The 21,336-nt window shown below is 37.5% G+C and overlaps 1 protein-coding gene across 1 annotated transcript in view; it reads left to right on the top strand.

Annotated features, from left to right (window-relative positions):
* The first annotated feature begins 3,363 nt into the window (after positions 1 to 3,363).
* Positions 3,364 to 21,336, top strand: part of CLDN16 (claudin 16) — a 74,163-nt gene continuing 56,190 nt past the window's right edge. The window contains exon 1 of the mRNA XM_055307682.1: positions 3,364 to 3,491. The gene's annotated coding sequence lies outside the window, so the exon portion shown is untranslated. The remainder of the gene's footprint in view (positions 3,492 to 21,336) is intronic.

The raw sequence follows: 21,336 nt of genomic DNA on the forward strand, positions 1-21,336 counted from the left end.
CCAAACAAGGTACCTTAGGCCATCTGACGTTCTAGGTGGGAATAAGAGGAATTTAGAAGGGGAGGAGAAGGAAATGATGAGTATCACTTACAAACTTGAAACTAATACCGGCAAAGGAGGCAGTAATTCATCCTGCTAATGCTCCTCTTCCAAGTTTCCCTAGAACTTGAGACCAACCCAAACTATGAAGAGGCTGAGAAGAGATGGGAAATGCTAATTGTGAGAAGCAAATGTATCTGAGAAGTACAAGTGATGGACTGTAGCAAAAGCTATGGGACCTCTCCCGATGCCCTTTTGCTGAGCCAGTGCACTCACACCCCAGTGGCTGCAGGTTTTAGCTGAACTGCTCAAACTGGCCTGTTACTCTGGGGAATTGCCCCAGGAAGCTGCCACACCCAGCGATTTCTGAGAAGTTAAATGGTCTCCTCCCCCTTGGGTGAACCAATAGCTAATGGCTGACTAATGCACACATCAATGCAGCCCTCCTCTTTTGGGCAGGAACACCTCTGGCTACAATCTGTTCTACATACAGCCTCCTGTGGGATTAGATTGAGCCTAACTCGCCTGAAATCGGATTTTTGACAAGCTCTGCCTTTAGCCTTCTCTCCCTCTCCTCACTCCCTCCCAGATTTCAACTGAGTACTCCCTCATAAAGCACTTGCGCGGACTATTTGTCTTACCTCTGCTTCTAGGCTACCAGATTTGATGGCTGTGCTGATGGCTCGTCCCTCTACTGAGGACCACAGTTTCCTCTGGCTGTCATTTCCCGTAGCTGCAGCCTCTTGCTGGAGTTTAGTAAAAGGCTTTTTCCCCTTTTCCAGTAGGATACGCCTCATGCTGGTGGCTTTTTTCCTGTTGATAGTCCTGGGGTCTTTCCCATTCCCTCAGTCTTGTTCACCTCTTTGCAAACAGCCCCTTCATTTAATTCTTCTCAATTCCCCCATTTCTGTGACAATTTCTTGTCGCAATCCTGACTAATAAGATGGGGACAAGCAGGGAGTCATCTGATCGGGTTTATGTTGGAAAGGTCCATCTGGCAGCAGTATGGAGGAGAGATTGTAAAAAAAAAAAAAAAGCAGTTTATAGGTTATTGTAATAATCCAGAATGTAATTGAAAGTGTTCAAACTTCAGTATTCATGGAGATAGCATTTTGGGGGTATGTTTGAGAGACAGCAAGGCAGTAAAATTGGTTTAGGGACGAAAATGTCCTAACACTGAGAGAACTAAAACCACATATGTTGTCTTATAAATTCGGTAAACAATAATTGTGTTCTTACAGATAAATTTACTCTTATCCTCTAGGAGCTTGTGGTGTTAATGGAATATCATGCCTGTTCTGATAGTTATTATACAAGGCAAAACAAAATGAATATTATACTAGAGTTCTAGGCAAGAGACTGTGAAAGCGCATAGAAAGGGATAGCCATCGCTCTAAGGTTATGAAGTACAAAATTGCCTAATTTCTAGAGCTAAACACATCTTCAAAGAAATTGTTACATTATCCAAACAAATCTGAGTAACTCCTTAAAATTACCTCAAAAGCCATACGTGGATATTTAGCATTCATCTCCCAGAGGCTGTTTAATTATCTTAATCACCATCACTACTGGTGTTAAAAGAATTACAAAGAACTTGCTATTAAATATTATTTGAACAGTCATTGGCATTTGATGAGTTTAATGTGTATATAATTGCTAACTCTAAATTTTTATGTAAGTATAGTGGAGTAATGAATATAGGCTATGTATGTAGACTTCATAATTACACATGCCATATATTTTATTACATATGATGTATTCTGTATATGTGAAAATATATTAAAATTATATGTTGAAATTGCATATGAATATGTCATCTTAGCCCAAATATTTATTTTGGCAAAATAAAGAATTAAATGACTAGGTTATCTTTTGCTCCTCTAGAAATGAGTAATAAGCGAAAATATGAAAATGTAAACAAATACCTGAAGATTTCGGAAAACAGGGTGGCTCTAAGGTATGGTGGGTATGAGGATAAATGTCTAAAGAGAGGGTTGTAGGATAGCTAACTAAGCTATGAAAGCCTTATTGTCTATGCTAGAAATGTCATTGGAACTTAGGGACTGATTGAATATAGCAGAGAATCTAGGTTACTGTGAGTTTTCCAGTTTGGTTGACTGATTGGATATAATTCAACTTACCCAGAATTGTAAGTAGAGTAAATAGGAAGATTGGCTTTTGCTGAGAAAAAAATATAGGAAAAATAGGCAGAATTGTAGGACAGAGGAAAAGTTAACCCAATGCCAGTGTCGACCCTGGAATTTGTGGATTTATTTGGTGCGTAAAGGAATCTAAGGACATCCCTCCTTGCCCAGGCACACACACCTGCTGTTATCCAGGTGAAACCGCACTGTCAGTTCCAGTCTCTTGTTCTCCTACCCACTCTGCAGGCATCCAGGGTGGATACTAGTAGATAACAGGTCCTTCACAAATTCTCTGTTCCTTCTGTGGTGTATCTCAATTTAGGAAATTTCTCTTCTTCTCTTCTTCCTGAGATTACATACTCACTGCACTGCAGGAATTTAATTTCTCCTCCCTTGGTTACACATTCTCTCACTGCACTTAAGGAATTCCAGTTACTTCCTATCATTTTTTAATCACCCTATTTGGCAAATCTTTTCAACATACTCTCAGCTCATCACTATTCCTGTCCTCTGAAAATAAATCTAGCATTCTCCCCAAGTCCATTCCTTCAGTTCTGTTCTCTCTCATTCATTTATTTTTGAAATGTCCTGTCCCTGTCTCTCTTTAATGAAAGCAGCAGAATCCCTTGGAAGAACTCTTTGGAAGGGAAAAAGAATTCTGGTTCCGGTTTTGCAAAGGTGGCTGTTCAGCTTTGGGCAAATATTTTATCTCTCTGGGCTTCTGGTTACTCATTTGTGAAATATAGGAAGAGACTGAAATAAATGCACGTTAGCAACTTTCCTATCTGTAAAGTTCTAGGACACCTAGTTCACCCTAGGTGATCTGATAGTGGATCCATCTATTCATCCTTTATGGATCATGATTTTATGTTTGTTATTATATTTGTGGCACTGTATTTAAATAACCTCATTCATTTATTTAGGTAATACATATTTATTAAGATAGTGCTGACTATATGTCAGGTACTGGCTCAGCTCAAAGAGCAGGACAATCGTGGCCAGTCCTTTTAGAGCTTACTGTGTAACTAGGTCTACAAATGAACATTCACAAGTGCGATGAAGGTAGCAGAAGATACAAGTAGAGGGTACTCAGGGATGCAAGACAGAGGAGTGTCTCCTCATCAGGGAAGCCTTCCTTAAAGGACTTCAGACAGAGTCCCAAAGGAGAGGATCCTGGGAAGGGAAACAAAGAATACTCCAGACAAGGAATAACATCTTAGAATGCCTGGAGACGAGAGAGAATAAGGATTTGAAAGAAAGTCTGGATAGCTGGAGAAGAAAGAATATAGAAGCAAGAAGGAAATAGAGGTAGGTACGTGGTTAGATTTTGTTCAGGGCATTCTGAATGATCTTAAAGTTTTGGAGTCTATCCTGTGAGCAACAAAGAGCCTTTGCAAAGTTTTAAGTAGGGAGAGTCCCTGCTTATATCCACATTTTTAAGAGTTTCAATCTAGATTCATAATGATAATATAAATAAAATAATTTTTACTGCATGCTTACTATAGGCACAGCTGTAAATTATCCTACTTAATTCTCAAAATGACCATATTAGTTTCCTAGGGCTCCTGCAATGAATTGTCACAAAATGAATGGTTTAGAATAACAGAAATTTATTCTTTCACAGTTCCAGAGGCTAGAAGTCTGAGAACAGGACATTGACAAAGTCATGCTCTGTTTGCACAATCTAGGGGAGAACCCTTCTTTGCTTCTTCCTAGCTTTCGGTGGTGGCTGACAATCCTTGGTATTCCTTCACTTGTAGATTCACTATCTCTGCCTTCATCTTCACATGGCCCTCTCTCATGTGTCTCACATCTTCTTCCCTCTGTCCCTTTGTGTCTAAATTTCACTCTTTGTTGGGACACCTGGGTGTCTCAGGCTGTTAAACCTCTGACTCTGGGTTTCAGCTCAGGTCCTGGTCTCAAGGTCAAGGAATTGAGTCTTGAGCCAAGCATCAGGCTCAGTGGGGGAGTTTGCTTCTCCCCCACCCATTTGCCTCTCCCCTCACTCTTTGTCTCTCTCTCTCTCTCTCAAATAAATAAATAAATAAATAAATATTTTATGAATAAACAAATTTCCCTCGTTATCAGACGCACACTAATCTAGTGTGACCTGATCTTGATTACATCTGACAAAACTACTTCCAAATGATCCCATTCTGCAATTCTGAATCCATATGAATTTATTTTATCTAAGCTACCACAGCAACTGTGAAAGGTCAACCCAATTTGGGACATGAGGAAACCAAGGCACTGTGAAGTTAAGAAATATGTATAAGGTCACAAAGTCAATATGTGACCAAGGTGGGTGGGCAAGGAGATCCCAGTAAGGAAACTATTGCAAAGTGATGGGGGTGATAGTAGTGAGACTGGAAATGTGGATCATTCTGATAAATATCTTTAGGATTTATTAGATTTATTTAACTATTTGAGAGAGAGTGAGAAAAAAAAGCCTGAGCAGGTTGGGGAGTGGGGAGAGGAGGAGGTGGAGAGCTTAACTTAGGACTAGATCCCATGACCCTGAGATCATGACCTGAGCCAAAATCAAGAATTGGTTGCTTAACCAACTGAACCACTCAGGCACATCATGATAATTATTTTAAAATTAGAAAGAATAATATATGTTAAAGGTTTGATGTGAGGGGTAAATAAGAGGAAGGAGTAAAGAAAAACTACAAGTTGCTGACATGAACAACTGAATGGAATTTCTATCATTTACAAACCAAAGAGAGCACCGGCCAAAGGGTGGGTTTGGAGAGAAAAATGGATAGATTCAGGGTTGTCAATGTTGAGTGTGGTACCCATGGGGCATCTGATTGTAGATGGATATAACTATCTAGAGTCCAAGAGAAAGATTTGGGCTAGATCATCAAAAAATAGAATCATTCCTTCATCATTTATCAAATATTTATGAGTATCTAACAAGTGTAGTCACCATTATAGACAGCAAGGACACAGCTAGGACAAAAGACAAAGTTCCTGCTCTCATGGAAATGCCATTCTTAATGGGGGAGACAGACAATAAACAGAAAAAGTAAATAAGACAATTTCAAATAGAAATCAGTGAAGTGTAGACAATAAAAACAAGTAATACAAAGATTTATGATTGGTACAGTTTACTTTCTTCAATTTAAATGGTTAAAGTTGGTTTCTCGGTCAGCACTGGTGGCTCAGTGGTTTAGCACCACCTTCAGCCCAGGGCGTGATCCTGGAGACCTGGGATCCAGTCTCACGTTGGGCTCCCTGCATGGAGCCTGCTTCTCCCTCTGCCTGTGTCTCTGCTTCTCTCTCTCTCTCTCTCTCTCTCTCTCTCTCTCTCTCTCTCTCTGTGTGTCTCATGAATAAATAAATAAAATCTTTTTAAAAAGTAGGTTTCTCTGAGGAGGTAATGTACAGGAGCTGACTTCATGGGCCTAAGTGTACAAAAACCCAGAGGCAAAAATGTTTTTGTAGTTTGTGAGGAACAGAAAGAAAGACAGCATGGTTGAAGCATAGGGTATCAAAGGAGTGAGGGAGGATAATGGAGATGAGGCCAATCCATCAAGGTCTGTAGGAATTCTTAAAATTGTGTGTGTGTATGTGTGCCCGTGTGTGTGTGTGTGTGTATGTGTGTATCTTTGGGAATAACATAAAGCCATGAGAATGGGGACACTAACAGAGAGAGGGGAGAGAAAGCAGACTGAGGCCAAAGAAAGGTTTACCATTATATGTCTCATGAAGAAAAGGCAGTCAGACCATAAAATAGAAAATAATATACCTTCATGTCTACTTCCCCTATTAAATTGAAAGTGCCCACAAAGTGCCAAAAAGTGTCTTGTACAAAATTATATCTATAAATATTCAACACATTAATTTCAGATAGATGAAAGATAATAGTAGAACAAAGACAAGATAGGACCCCCATTTGTGGTATTTTTCATCAATGGTCTAAAGTTCTTTTTTTTTTTTTTCCTGAGTTTACATCCTTGGCTATGTGACTTTACTGGTTTTTTTTGCATGAAAGTAATATAGTACGAGTTCCCAACCCTTGAATTTCATAGGGTTTGTTTGACTGTGTGGCTAGCATTGGCCAGTGGCATGAGGTAAACTAAGAGTGTGCCAGTTCTGAGTGTGAATGTGAATGTGTGTCTCTTCTTAGACTCTTCCATATCTGCCAACATCTGAGAAAGACATGCCCCAGCTAGACCCAGGAAGAAGGAAAAAGAAATACATAGAGCGCAGCTGCTCTATTATGATGCCCCATCAAGCCCATCCTAGAGCAAAGGACCCTGGCTAAGCTGCAGGTATACAAATGAGTCCAGCCCTGTCAACTCACAGGCATAGTAGTTAGAAAACAAAGGTTTGGTGTTAAAACTGTTCAGTTGTGGGATGGTTTGATATACTGCAATAGCTACTGATTCACCAGTATTTGAAGTGGTGACCTGGTTGGACAAGCTATAGGATAATGAGGTACTGATCGGTGAGTCAGGGAAGGGCACAGAAAAAGCAGTTAGTCATCTCCAACATCCACAATATTTCATAGAAGTCCTAAGAGTCCAGTAGAAATATCTGCAGAGTTGGTTTAGAAAAGAACATACTTTTGAGAAATGATTCATCTTATTCCCCGTATGAAGCCTGCTAAATTAACCCAAGGTCTAGGGTAAAATGATTAAGCTTTTCTACATGAGGGCAGTGCTTGGTGTTTACAAATCATCATTTATGATGACAAATAAACTGAATTATAGATGTTGGATTACATTATTAAATTACTTACCTTCTTAAAGATATTGGAAACAATTTACTCAATGTTAAAAAGGAAAAATGGCAAAGCCTATTTTTAAAAGCAACCCAGAATTGTTAATTCCAATTTTAAATGTTGAAAAAAGTAGTACAAAATTGAGAAACCCATTCAATGGTCATGAAAAATATAATAAGCCTAATAGTAAAGGAGATGGTGTCTGGAGTCAGAGATATACCAGATTGAGTTTCAGCTTCTCAGCTTACTTAGCTGTGGCCGCCATGAGAACACACCTCCTGAAATTACAGGGAGCATAGCTTACTAATGGCTCTGGCTACTGGATTGAAACCCTTTCTCGTGTTTGGGTTGAAGCCATGCCTTCCATGGGCTGCTCAGGCCAATGGCTGAGAATGGCAAACATACTTGGCTAACCCTTTCTCTTTTGTCAATCACTTTGGCTCAAGGGCTCTCAACAATTTTGCCAAAATTTCCTTAAACTTCAGGCAATCTAGGATGCTTTCACCCAACCCCTACTCCCACCTCATCACCTCCTTCATTCTGAGTCTAACTTGTATTATGGTCTGCCTCCTTCATCTCCCTCAGTATTTTCTTCCACATAAACATTTTCTCTGATAAATATTTTGCACATTTAATAGCATCTTGGCAGCCACTTCTTAAAGACCCCAGAATAACGCTCTAGCCTCCCTGAGTCTCAGTCTCCTCACTTGTAAAAGAGAACCTTTTCCATAGGATTATAATAAGGTTTAAAGGAACCAATAAATTTAAAACAAAATTGTACACTGATAGGCTTTTATAAAGGTTGAATTAACGAATGCAACCTTTCATTATTCATGTTATTATTATTATTACTCCTTAAGGGATGGTTATTATTTCTTGAGTCAGAAACATGAAACACATTAGCACATCCTGGGCTGAGGACTACTAGGAAGAAATAGATATAAAATAAATGAAAAATGAAAACAAGCTATATGTACAATTAACACAAATATAAAAGTTAAAAAAATCATCAAGGCCTCAGGCTATTTTATCTAATGGCCATCTAAAGTGAAAGATGGTATTCGATCCCAGGGTGAAGTAACCTGGCTTTGGTGTTACAGAGCCACTGGAGATTCAATTCTCTTTGATTATGGAAAAATTCAAGAGCACTCAGGTTAAACCGGGCTATCTTCTCCCAAATATAAATCAGCGTGTCAGGGAGAGGTCTCACAAATGCAGCAAAATATTTTTCTTGGCTTGAATTATCCTGATAATTACCTACATTCTGTATTTTGCTTAGGTTGAGAGCACACAGGTAATTAATGATCTTCATTTGACAGTGATTACAATTTGGGATCATGATTTACTTAACATTATTTGTCTGAAACTGAAAATGGAGGGCAACTGAAGGAGTAAAATTTTTTTTCCTCAAAGAAAATAAGTTAATAAAACTTAATAAAAGAGTTCAGGATCACTTCTTTCTATGTCAAACGTAATTAAATATGTTTAAAGAATAAGAAAGAATTACCAAGGGAGTTTAGTTTTTCTTTTTTTAGACATCGTGCCTAGTACATCAATTCTCAATAAATATGTTGTATTTAATTATGTTGGAATATTTCATATATAGAGTACAGGATTGGGATAATCTATATGCAGATCCGCCCTACAAATCTAGGTGGAAGGATGAAAGCAGAATGATGAACAAGTTGAACATTCAAGGTCATTTCCAGCTTTAGGAATATTTATGACACTATTTTGGAATGTTTAATCCAACCATAAATTCCATTTTATGTAGCAAAGTGCTGTTTAAATTACTTATCCCAGAAAGAGCTAATCAGGTTAGCTTCTAATCATATAATTAGAAATCAAATTAGCTATGGTTGAGAAAAGTTGCACAAAAAAACTGCTATATTTGAATGTGATGGCTCGGTTGCTCTTTCTTTCTTTCTTTCTTTCTTTCTTTCTTTCTTTCTTTCTTTCTTTCTTTCTTCTTTCTGCATTTTTAGTGGCTCATTGGTATAAGTGAAGGCTATAATTCCAGGACATCTAAAAGACCTTGAAATGCTGCTATTGCTTTCAGAATAGTTTGGGACATCCAGTGAGCATCTTTAAGAGTTCATCAGGACTTTGTTGTTTTTCTCATATCAACTGCCTCCAGGCAATAGGTAGATCATTGGTTTTAAAGTTATGGTAATGCTGTTATTTCATGATCTGCTTTCCTCTTTCTTCTGCCCTTCTCTCTTTCCTTCAAAAATAGTTGTCAGACACAACTGAGTGTGGTCCCGGCTCAGCATATAGAAGTTATGTGGCCTAAGAAGGGTCCTTGACCCCAACTTCATCTAGATTTCCTCCTCAATCCTTAATAAAGTACTAAGCCCATAGTAAATGCTCAATAATATTTGTTGAGTAAATGATTTTATAAAATGAAATCAACACAGTAGCTACCCCAGAGATTTACCACAAGGATTCATTCAAAGCCACACAGATTGCCCCATATTTGGCCATACTATAAGTTGCTTATTATTATGTTATTTGTGATATTAAACATAAGATGTGCTACCTTGATCCATAACTCATAACACCCGTAACTGGGTCACGTAGTGGAAGTCTCCCTGCTTTTAATCTTCAGCCCCTACTTTCCACAGTACTGCCATGTTACTTTTCTACTTATCATGACAAGCCCGTGACCTCCATGAATGTCTCATCCCGTGACCTCCATGAATGTCTCATCTTTTATGGATATGGCCTTCAGACACCTAACAGTAAAAAAATAAAATAAAATAAAAATCAAAAAAATTAAATATGTACCACAAAAATATGTATATTTAATTACTTATTTGTAATATCCATGGACCACTAAGATGTCATACTACTTACATTACAAACACCTAAAAATAAACCTTAAAAAAATCTGATCAAGATGAAATGTACGCTAGTTTAAAAGGTTTTGCTAAACATAGTGGGTCTATTGTAATATTCATGCCAAGATGTGTGCTTAGGATAAAGTCCATTCAATATTTGAAGTATCAGGTAGTCCTCTTGATATGTCTTTTTTTTTCTTTTTTGGTTTGACTCTACCAGACCTGCTTGCAGTAATCATTTTAATTTACAAAGTTGCTGATAAAGAGCCAGTTCTCATATTAAAGGTGACAGACCTGCTGTGTTGGTCTCCTATGGCTGCTGCAACAAACCACCCCAAACTTGGTGGCTTAAAAGGATAGGAATTTATTTTCTCACAATTCTGGAGGCCAGATGTCTGAAAATATTTTCACTGGGCTGAAATCAAGGTGTTGGCAAGGGCTGCAACTCCCTCTGGAAGCATGCTCTGGAGGACAGTCCTTTCCTCGCCTCTTCTAGCTTCTGCTGGCTGCTGGCAATACTTGGCTCATGATCACAAATTCTCTGCTTTCACGATGACATTGCCTTCTCTTCTGTCTGTATCAAATTTTCCTCCAACCCGCTTTTATTACGATACATGTGATTGCATTTAGGGCCCACCCTGATGATTCCAGATAATTTACTTATCTCAAAATCCTTAACCACAAAAAAAAAAAAAAAAAAAAAATCCTTAACCACAGCCGCAAAGTCCTTTATTCCCCCCACCCCCATATAAGGTAACAGTCACAGGTTTCAGAGATTGGGACATAGGTATCTTGGGGATGGAGAGGGAGCACATTATTCAGCCTACCCCAGTTTCTTTGCGGATATGTTTAACAAGACTGGATAGGCAAAAATTCTGAAATGGCTCCTAAAATTCCCATTCCCTGGTACGCATGCATTGTGTAAATCCTTCCCCTTAAGTATAGATGGAACTATAATTTGGACTTCATTCCCATAATTCTATTTTCTTACATGGCAAATGGATTTTGAAGCTGCTCATTAAGGTCCCAAATCTGATTATTTTGAGTTAATCAAAAGGAGGACTATCTGGATAGCCCCGACTTAACCAGGCAGCAGCTCTTAAAGAGGAAGCACTCTGAAGCTTGAAAGAGATTTTCTCTTGCTGGTTTTGAAGAAGATGGAAGCTGCCATGAGTTCTACAACTAAAAGCAATTGAATCCTGCCAACAACTTGAAAGAGTTTGGAAGAAAACAGTAAGGCTCCCAAAGGAGGGAAACCTCAGTCTCCACTTTGATTGTAGCCATCTGGTGTAGACAACAGAGCAAAAGATCCATCTAACCCATACACAGACTCCTGACCCATGAAGACTATGAGATAATAAGCAATAAACGGGTGTTGTTCTAAGCCATCTACTTGGTGGTACACTGTTAGTTAAACCAAGAACTAGTAGTAGAATAGCAACATAAAGCCTTTTGTGAGAATTAGGATAGCTAAAACTAGACAAAGTTGTTCATTGATATGGATACGTGCCAATGGCAATATGTGGCTATATTCTCAATGTGAATAAAAGAGGCAGTACCACTGCCACCCCCTTGGCCTTGTGGGCCTCCCAATTTATTCATCTTAGGGTACTTTGCTTACTCATGTTTGACTTCTGGCTAGTTGACCTAAAACTAGGATGTCTGGCAGATCTAACAGTATCTGAAATCATTACCATGACATTTAAGGACCTCTACAATGTGATTTCAACTTATTTTTGGAACACTCTCCCTCAATCCACCTCCCATCTTTGTGACCCATTTATTCAAACAATGATGGAACACTCCCTGATATCCAAATGTAGAATTTTATTTTCCATATTTTCTAAAACTCTAGTTCAACAGCTTCTCTAAGAATGCCCTGTTTCCTTTCACTTGCTAAGTTCCCTCTTATTAATCAAGAACCAGTTCTGACCTCTTTGGGAATCCTTTTCAGCCAACTACCATTTTTAGTTTGGCTGAAATTTGTCACATCTCTTTCCAACAGTCCGTTGCATGTTCCTTTGTGTAGCACACTTATCACATTATCATAGTACGTTTTTATTGAATTTAGTACTCGGTTGTGAGGCTGTAAGGCCGCTACATTTTATCATTGTCTCATTTCCCCATTGTGGTGGGCATCTTCACTTCTGATGATAACACACGTTTTTCTTTGGGAAACGATTCTCCATGTGTTTTGTGTTGACCATCAAAGCTTCTTATTCCCATGATGGCAAGACAAGTGGACCAATCATTGTACCCTGATGCCGAGGCCATAGTCTGTGATGGCATGTGACTAAAGCTGAGAAACTAAGAGCTTTGCAGCTCTTAGTTTCCCATTTTTCTACTCGTTAGATAGGATGCTGCCCAATTCATGAAATGCTTAATAAAACCAATGACATCTTCAAAAACAAACAAAATTGGGAAATAAGAGCCCTTTATACTTTTTAAAAACGATGCCAGTAGAGAGTTATTTTATCTTCTTTAACTGAGATTGTGGAGGACATAAGCCTCGGATTACTTGAAATGGTAAGTCAGGCCTTATGGAGTTTCTTCCATTAAAGAATGAAGCCAATAGATAGGGAGAAACAGAAGAGATGGGAAATTTTCATGGATTTATTACCCCGGATTTGGATGTCCCCAAAACTAGATCTATCCATGCCCCTTCTGAAACTTTTTCATGTCAGCTCATTAAATCTTCTCTTTGGTGTGGATACTTGGATTTCCATACATTTTGCAGAGTTCTGCTTGAACACATCTGGGGTACCTAACAAAGTAGACTGGTTCACAGAAGGTGTTCACGTAGTTGTTCAATAAATAAGCATTATTCCAAATGTCTTGTATTTGTTGGGGGAAGGTATACTATTATTTTTCCCTGCAGAAAAGAAACTAAAAGAATCTCAAACATATATAAATCATTATGAAATTATTTTTAGAACTCTTTTGTGTTAACCTTACTCTTCCATACAAAAAACCTCTAGTAATCTGGCTTCACTTTCTCACATCGTCATTACATGTTTAGAGGTAATTACATGTCTATGATAAATAGGGATTGCCATGGCTAGACTTAGACTCATTTGCTTTTGACTTGTTGATACTTTTCATTTTGTTGTTTTTGTATTTTTTATTTTTACCAGCAAATTGATTTCTGTGATCTTTCTTTACCCCACTTAAGTCAAACACTAAAAGACTTACTGACTTGTTGAAACTATCAAGTCCTAATGCTTTAAACTTTTGATTTAGGGATAGAAGGGCAATGTGCTTATGTGCTTCTTTTTACTCATTAGTTTTTGAAAATTTTCTAATGAAAACTACTTGAGAAATATTTTTTAAAATATTTTATTTATTTATTCATGAGAGATACACAGAGAGGCAGAGACATAGGCAGAGGGAGAAGCAGGCTCCATGCAGGGAGCCTGATGTGGAACTGATCCCAGGACCCTGGGATCATTGCCTGAGCCAAAGGCAGACACTCAAACCACTGATCCATCCAGGTGTCCCGAGAGTCCCAAGAAATAATTATATAGCAATCTACACCTTTTCTCTGGGACAATTTAAAAATAATAATTTAGGGATCCCTGGGTGGCACAGCAGTTTGGCGCTTGCCTTTGACCCAGGGCGCGATCCTGGAGACCCGGGATCGAATCCCACGTCGGGCTCCCGGTGCATGGAGCCTGCTTCTCCCTCTGCCTGTGTCTCTGCCTCTCTCTCTCTCACTGTGTGACTATCATAAATAAAAAAAAATTTTTTAAATAAAAATAAAAAAATAAAAATAATAATTTAAAGGAACACATCAGATCTCAGAATATTAGAAGAATGTGTAATTTGTGGGATTTACATATCATTATCCAGGAATTCTAATAGTAAATATGTGTACTGTCATAATTTTTTAAAAAGATGTTATTTATTTATGAGAGACAGGCAGAGACACAGGGAGAGGGAGAAGCAGGCTCCAGGCAGGGAGCCCGACGTGGGCTCGATCCCGGAACTCCCAGATCATGCCCTGAACCGAAGGCAGACGCTCAACCGCTGAGCCACCCGGGCTGCCCTGTTATAATTTTTCTAAAGAAAAATTTCCTTACAATCCCGTAAGAATCAATAGAGACCATTTTAAAATAGTGTTCACATTCATTAATATCCCAGTGGCATGCACATCTTCCATGCCGGGAGATCACTCATATAAAGGGAAAATTGGAATATAATAAATAATTGCTGTAGGTTAGTTATGAAAACAAACAAAAATGAGTGGAGCAATATCCAGGTCCATCATTAGACTTCCAATTTATATATATATAATATATATATATAATTATATAATTATAATTATATAATATAATTATATATATAATTATATTATATAATATAATGCTCCCTGAATGGAGCCTGCTTCTCCCTTTGCATATATATATATATGTGTGTGTATATATATATATATATATATATATATATATATATACATAATCTCAGGCCTTATGGAGTTTCTGCCATTACAAAATGAAGCCAACAGATAGGGAGAAACAGAGACAAGTAATAGTATATAGTAAATGTAAATAGTAAATGTATATATATACATTTCCAGGACTCTTTTCATCTTGCAAAACTGCAACTATACCCACTAAACTATATATACATATATTCGAGGGACATCTGGAGTTCCTCAATTTTTACCTTTTAGGATCTTTCACATGAAGACCTTCAGGTTCGTAAACTGACCCTAAAGAAATCGAAGGGAAAATCAATATGATTTTTGCAGAAAATAATTGCAAAAACCATCTTGGTGCGCTGGGCATTTGAAGTCATTTTTCTTTACAAGTTCTTGTAACAAACAAGTGCAAAAAATTAATAATTACATCTTTAGGCTATCATTATAACTGCAGTTTATGAAATTAACAAACAACAGGCTTGAATGTGTTTCTTCCTTTTTTAGATTTCTCTTCTTTGTTGATAAAATACTGTTAAAGTAAATATACTGTGATCTTGAAGGTATACTAACTTTCAAATTTAGATGATTTTATTTGTAACAAAATGTTTGTATACAGGGAGCATTAGCTACATCATGTCTGTGGATCTGTAAATTTTCAGACTAATGTACATCTTGATGGAAATTTTTAACTGCCATGCACAAATAACACTGTAGTAAATTACCTATCTGTGGTAAACCAAAAGCATGTTTATCCAAAATGATTAGATAACCCTTCCCTAGTCTCTCTAAAACCCAATGTTATTCATACTTAAACATATAAAATAATTTATTTTGTTACAGAGCTGGCATTTAAAAGCAGTAGGGAGGGATCCCTGGGTGGCGCTTCGGTTTGGCGCCTGCCTTTGGCCCAGGGTGCGATCCTGGAGACCCGGGATCGAATCCCCCATCGGGCTCCCGGTGCATGGAGCCTGCTTCTCCCTCTGCCTATGTCTCTGCCTCTCTCTCTCTCTCTCTCTGTGTGTGTAACTATCATAAATAAATTTAAAAAAATTAAAAAAATAAAAGCAGTAGGGATATGATATTCTATAAGTGGTATGGAGATGGCTCTTTGATTTGAAGAACATAGTTATAGCTTTCCTTTACACCAAAGTCTTGCTGAAATATTCTGTGCTACAAAAGAAAACAATAATTATCATTACAACTATGAATCATTTATATAATTTTAAATTTTAATGATTGCAGATAATATTCATCACTAAGGTTGAAAATATTTTATCATTCAATCATGGAGCATGTTATACAATATTGCATCCAAATTGAGAATTTATCTTCTGTGGATTAATATAGAAGGCTATTAGTATAGCTAGGATCGGATTCTCTATGCTATATTATACATAGTCTTGGATCTTATTTTCTCAAAGATAAAATTAATGTTTTGTATTATAAAAATGCCTACTGATTTATGCAAAGTTATTTTTAATGTATCTACTTTAAAGACATTCAACCTAAACATAACCCTCCCCCTTTTTTTTCTAACTTAAAAAGAAATTGCTTCTGTTTTTACAGAAGATGTTCATATGGAGTGAATATCCTTTCATGGGGTATGTCCCGTCGTCAAATTTTGGCAGAATTCTGGAAATGTACTTCTAAGACATGAAACTTCTCCAAAACCATGCAGCTAGTCAAGAGCAGAGCTGGGATTAGAACCAAGATAACCTTGACTCTACTTAATCATTAAGCCATAATGATTAACTTCCCTGAGAACTCTGAATTGTGTATCTAAACATTTTTTTCACATTGATTGCCTCTTCTTTTTCCTCACAGCCAACACTTTGGTTCAAGTGCTCTTTATCATCTAAAAGTATTTTAATTGTGGTAAAATACATGTAACATACAATTTGCCATCCTAACCATTTTTAAGTGTACAGGGCAGTAGGATTAAATATATTCATAATATTGTGCAACCATCACCACAGTACATTTCCAGGACTCTTTTCATCTTGCAAAACTGCAACTATATCCACTAAATAATAACTCTCCATGTCACCTTCCCCCCAGCCCCTAGCAACGAGCGTTCTACTTTCTGTCTCTGATTTTAACTATTCTAAGTACCTCACATAACTGAAGTCATGTTGTTCTAAGGTTCTAAAACCCATTTGCAATGTGGTGGTGGGGGTGGGATGGGGGTCCCTGCACATCCACCAAGCAGTTCTCTGTGACCCCCATGGGGGGTGTCCTACAGTTTAACTCATTTTGAGAATACCTACCTAGAGATGGCATCAGATTTCACAGGTTAAGGGTGCAGCCCCAGAGCACTCATCACCTCACCCCCCTAAACTTATACTTCAGATACCTGTGCTTATCAACTGTGCTTCTGACCAACCAGAAAAATTGGAGGTTCCAGTGACCCCTGTCTTAGGTTTAATTAACTTTCTAGAGCACCTTACAGAACTAAGTGAAACATATGTACCAGTTTATTAAAAGTAATGATGAAGGTTACTGATGAACAGCCAGATGAAGTGTCATAGAGGGTAAGGTTTAGGAGGGTCCCCAGTGCTGGGGCTTCTGTCAGCATTGATGTTGTTCATCACATGGAGGTGATGAACATGGTGGATGTCTTTGCCCACCTGGAAGCCCCTTGAACCCTGTACTATTGAGATTTTATGGAGGCTTTCTCATGTAGACGTGATCAATTATTAATTCCAATTTCAGCCCCTCTTCTTGTCTCTGGAGAATGGAGGATAGGGCTGAAAATTCCAAGTTTCTAATCATGGCGCTGCATTTGTGATGATCAGCGCCATTCAGGAGCCATCCGGTGGAGCACCTAGAGTCAACTCATTAAAACAAAAGATGCTGCTAGATGCTCTTATCACTTAAAAATTTACAAGGCCCTTAAGAGTCCTGTGTCAGGGATGGAATGAAAGACGAATATTAGCACAAGAAATACTTTTAATGCTCTTATCACTTAGGAATTTACAATGGTTTTCAGAGCCCTGTATCAGGAACAGCAAAGACCAATATGCATTTACTTGATTATCTCACATTCAGTATCTGTCTTTTTTTTTTTAATTTTTATTTATTTATGACAGACACAGAGAGAGAGAGGCAGAGACACAGGCAGAGGGAGAAGCAGGCTCCATGCACCGGGAGCCCGACGTGGGATTCGATCCCGGGTCTCCAGGATCGCGCCCTGGGCCAAAGGCAGGCGCCAAACAGCTGCGCCACCCAGGGATCCCTAGTATCTGTCTTTTTGAGACTGGCTTGCTACCTTTAGCATAATGTCCTCAAGTTTCATTTATGTTGTAGCATGTGTCAATTTTTTTTTCCTTCAGGCTGAATAATATGTCATTGTATGTATAAACTACATTTTGCTTATCCATTCATTCCTTGTTGGGCATTGGGATTGTTTCCATGTTTCAGCTATCGTGAGTAATGCTGCTATGAACATGGGTGAACAAATATTCTTCGAGACCCTACTTTCAATTTTTTGGGGGATATACCCAGTAGTGAAATTGCTGTATCATATAGTAATCCTACTTTTAGTAGGTAATCCTACTGTTTTGAGAAACACCATACCGTTTTCCATGGGGGCTTTATAATTTTTCATTCCCACCAATAGTACGTGAGGGCTTCAATTTTTCTACATCCTTGCTAATACTTGTTTTCTATTTTTCTTAATGGTAGCCATCTAATGAGTATGAGGTGGTATCTCATTGTAGTTTTGATTTGCATTTCCATGATGATTAAGACATCTACCATCTTTTCATGTGCTTGTTGGCCATTTGCATATCTTTTTGGAGAAATGTATATTCAAGTCATTTGCCCATTTTTGAATTGGGATGTTTGTTTTATTTGTCTTTATTTGCAGGAGTTCTTTATAAAGTCTGGATATTAGTCTCTTATCTGATAAGTGGTTTACAAATATTTTCTCCCATTCTGATGTCTGTCTTTTTACTCTGATAGTGTCTATTGATGCACAAATTTTTAAGTATTTACGAGGTCCAATTTGTCTATTTTTTCTTTTGTTACCTATGCCTTTGGTGTCATATCCAAAAAAAATCATTGCTAAATCCAATGCTGTGAAGATTTAACCTTATGCTTTTTTTTTTTTTTCAAAGAACTTTACTGTTAGAGGTCTTAAATTTAGAACTTAGACCCATTCTGAGTTATTTTTTTGTATGTGGTGTTAAGTAAGAATCCAACTTCATTCTTTTGCATGTGCGTACCTAGTTTTCCCAGCATCATTTGTTGAAAAGACTGCTTTCTCCCCATTGAATAGTCTCGGCACCCTTGTAAAAAATCATTTGACCATATGTATACCTGAGGGTTTATTTCTGGGCTCTCTCTTCTATTCTATCAATTTATATGTCTGTCTTTATTCCCAGTACCCACTGTTTTGATTACTGTAGCTTTGTAGCAAGTCCTCCAGTTTTGTTCTTTTACAAGACTGTTTTGGCTATTTGGGGTCCCTAGAGATTCTATATGAATTTTAGGGTTTTTTCCTCTTCGTACAAAACACATCATTGGGATCTTAATGGGAATTGCATTGAATCTGTAGATCACTTTAGGTAATATTGATATTTAACATTATTAAGTTTTCTATTCTATGAACATAGGATGTGTTTCCATTTATTTATGTCTTCTTTAATTTCTTTTAGCAATGTTTTATAGTTTTCATTATTTAAGTCTTTCACCTTCTTGGTTAATTTGTAAGTATTTTGTTCTTTTTGATGCTATTGTAAATGGAATTGTTTTTGTAATTCCTTTTTTTAGATTGTTCATTTTGGGTGTAGAGAAATGCACCTCATTTTTATGTGTTGATTTTGTGTCCTGCTGTTTACTGAAATTATTTATTAGTTCTGTGTTTGTGCATGTGTGCAATCATTAAGGTTTTCTACATATAAGGCCATATCACCTGCAAACAGAGATGATTTTACTTTTTTCCTTCCAATATGATTGCCTTCTATTATATTTTTCTTGCCTCATTTCTATGGTTAGAACTTCCTGTGCTATGCAAGTGCTCTATCTTTGCTTACTAAAACAACAAGCCCTTATTTTCCTTTCCCTGTTTTGTTTTTGTTTTCCTTTTCTCATTCCAGTTATTTTTTTTTTCACACTTTTCTAGAGGGATCTTTTAAAATTCCAAGCATGAACTTCAAGGGCCTCTGATTTCCTAAAGGCTAAAGTCCAATTTCTTCACATTACACTCAAAGTGCTTCACAAACATGAACAAAACTTATTTTTCTTGGTATGTGAATGACATTTTTAATTTTCCTGTTCTGGGGCTTTACTCATGGTTCTCTGTCAGTTCGGATCGCAAGTCTCTCTTTCTTGCCATTTGCAATTCTTTGACTTTAAAATCCAGTTCAACCATCCCCATCTGCTCCAAGCCATCTTTGAGTCTCCCAGAACTTACGTTTCCTTCTCCATGATCTTACAGCACTTTACACTAGTCTCATGGCCCTTGTTAAACTTTAATTCACATCAGCATTACTTTACTTCTCTGCTACAAGGCTCACATCTTCTCAAGATCAAGTCTGCATCTTCTCTGAGTCCTAGGAAGCAGTAGAGACCTGAAAGCTGTAGATTGGGAATCAGATTTTGAACTTTGTTTCCTGGATTCTCTCATCTTTACATTTCTGCTACAAATGATATTACATATAATTTTCTTTGTGATGAGGGAAAACATTATTTTCTTCCTGCCAAATTCTTGTTTTGTAAGCCTGTAGTGTAGCTCTGTGCATTTTATAACATAACAAGGGCCACTGAGAGATGCTATAAAGATAAACCAGAAATAAAGTATGATTTACAAAACATGTTTTCTCTCACAATATAAAAAGGATATTCAACCATTAATGCACTCATTTCTCCTGTTCAGCAGCTTTCAAAGCAGAAATGCCACAGAACTGAATATGTAAGGTAGAATAAAAATCGGGCAACTCCTTCTGATTACAAACAAATGGGTCAGCCAGGCACAGAACCTCACCCATAAATATCTCTAAGGATAGAAAGTAGGAACAGGGATCCCTGGGTGGCGCAGCGGTTTGGCGCCTGCCTTTGGCCCAGGGCGCGATCCTGGAGACCCGGGATCGAATCCCACGTCGGGCTCCCGGTGCATGGAGCCTGCTTCTCCCTCTGCCTGTGTCTCTGCCTCTCTCTCTCTCTCTCTCTCTCTGTGACTATCATAAAATTAAAAAAAAAAAAAAAAGAAAGTAGGAGCACCTCCAGGAATGGTAGCATTTGTAATATGATTGTAAATTGTGTGGGGCTTTGAAATGAGAGCTAGCTGCTTATTCTCAGGATGTCATAATTAGTCCCCACAGTGACTTTTTCCTGGAAAATTCAAACACAAATCCATTGCTCAAGACTTCAGCAAGCTAAGATTGCATTAAAACAAAACAAAACAAAACAAAACAAAAAACAGATGATGCTCTGACCCATTGTATTGGCCTGCTTATATTGAAATTCAATGGGCATAGTCTTTTAATTAAATCCAATTCTGCTGCAGATCATATTTTTTTCTTCCAGTTGTCATTCTTGGAGATACTTCAGTAGTTATTGAAATTTATAGTTAATTTAGGAGGTAAATTTGCCTAAATAAGAGACCTTATGGCTTTGAACAATATTCATGATCTAAGACATTACTGAAAACTAATTTATTACTGTTAATTTTTTAAGGATGAAACTTTACAAATTGATGATGGTCTCATTCTGGGCTAACTTTCTAATATTCTGTTGTTTTGATGCATATTATTTACTCAAGTTAATTAATATACTTTTGGAACTTTTCTTATAACACAGTAGTATGATGTGTAATCAAGCTCTCAATTTGCTGAATATAATTGTGTACTTGTAAAGTGCTAGAATTTGGTAATTCAAGTGTTTTAAGCAGTGCTCTCCATCTTGTTCGTACTGAAATTTGCCTTATCTCTGCAAAAATTTTGCTGAAGATTATCAAAAATTTTGCTCCTGAACAAACAGTTCTAACATTTAAATTAAGTTCAGACTTCACCCACCTTGCATGAAGGACTCCCAAATTTGACCTACTCCTTCTACCTCTTCAGTATTATTAACCATATGTTCTTTGCACGTACTCTTTAGCTCTAACACTTTGTAAGTTCTTAGTAAATTCCAGTTGGATTAAATGAGTAGATCCAGTGC

Source organism: Nyctereutes procyonoides, unplaced genomic scaffold, assembly GCF_905146905.1.
Source record: "Nyctereutes procyonoides isolate TBG_1078 unplaced genomic scaffold, NYPRO_anot_genome, whole genome shotgun sequence".
NCBI lineage: Eukaryota > Metazoa > Chordata > Mammalia > Carnivora > Canidae > Nyctereutes > Nyctereutes procyonoides.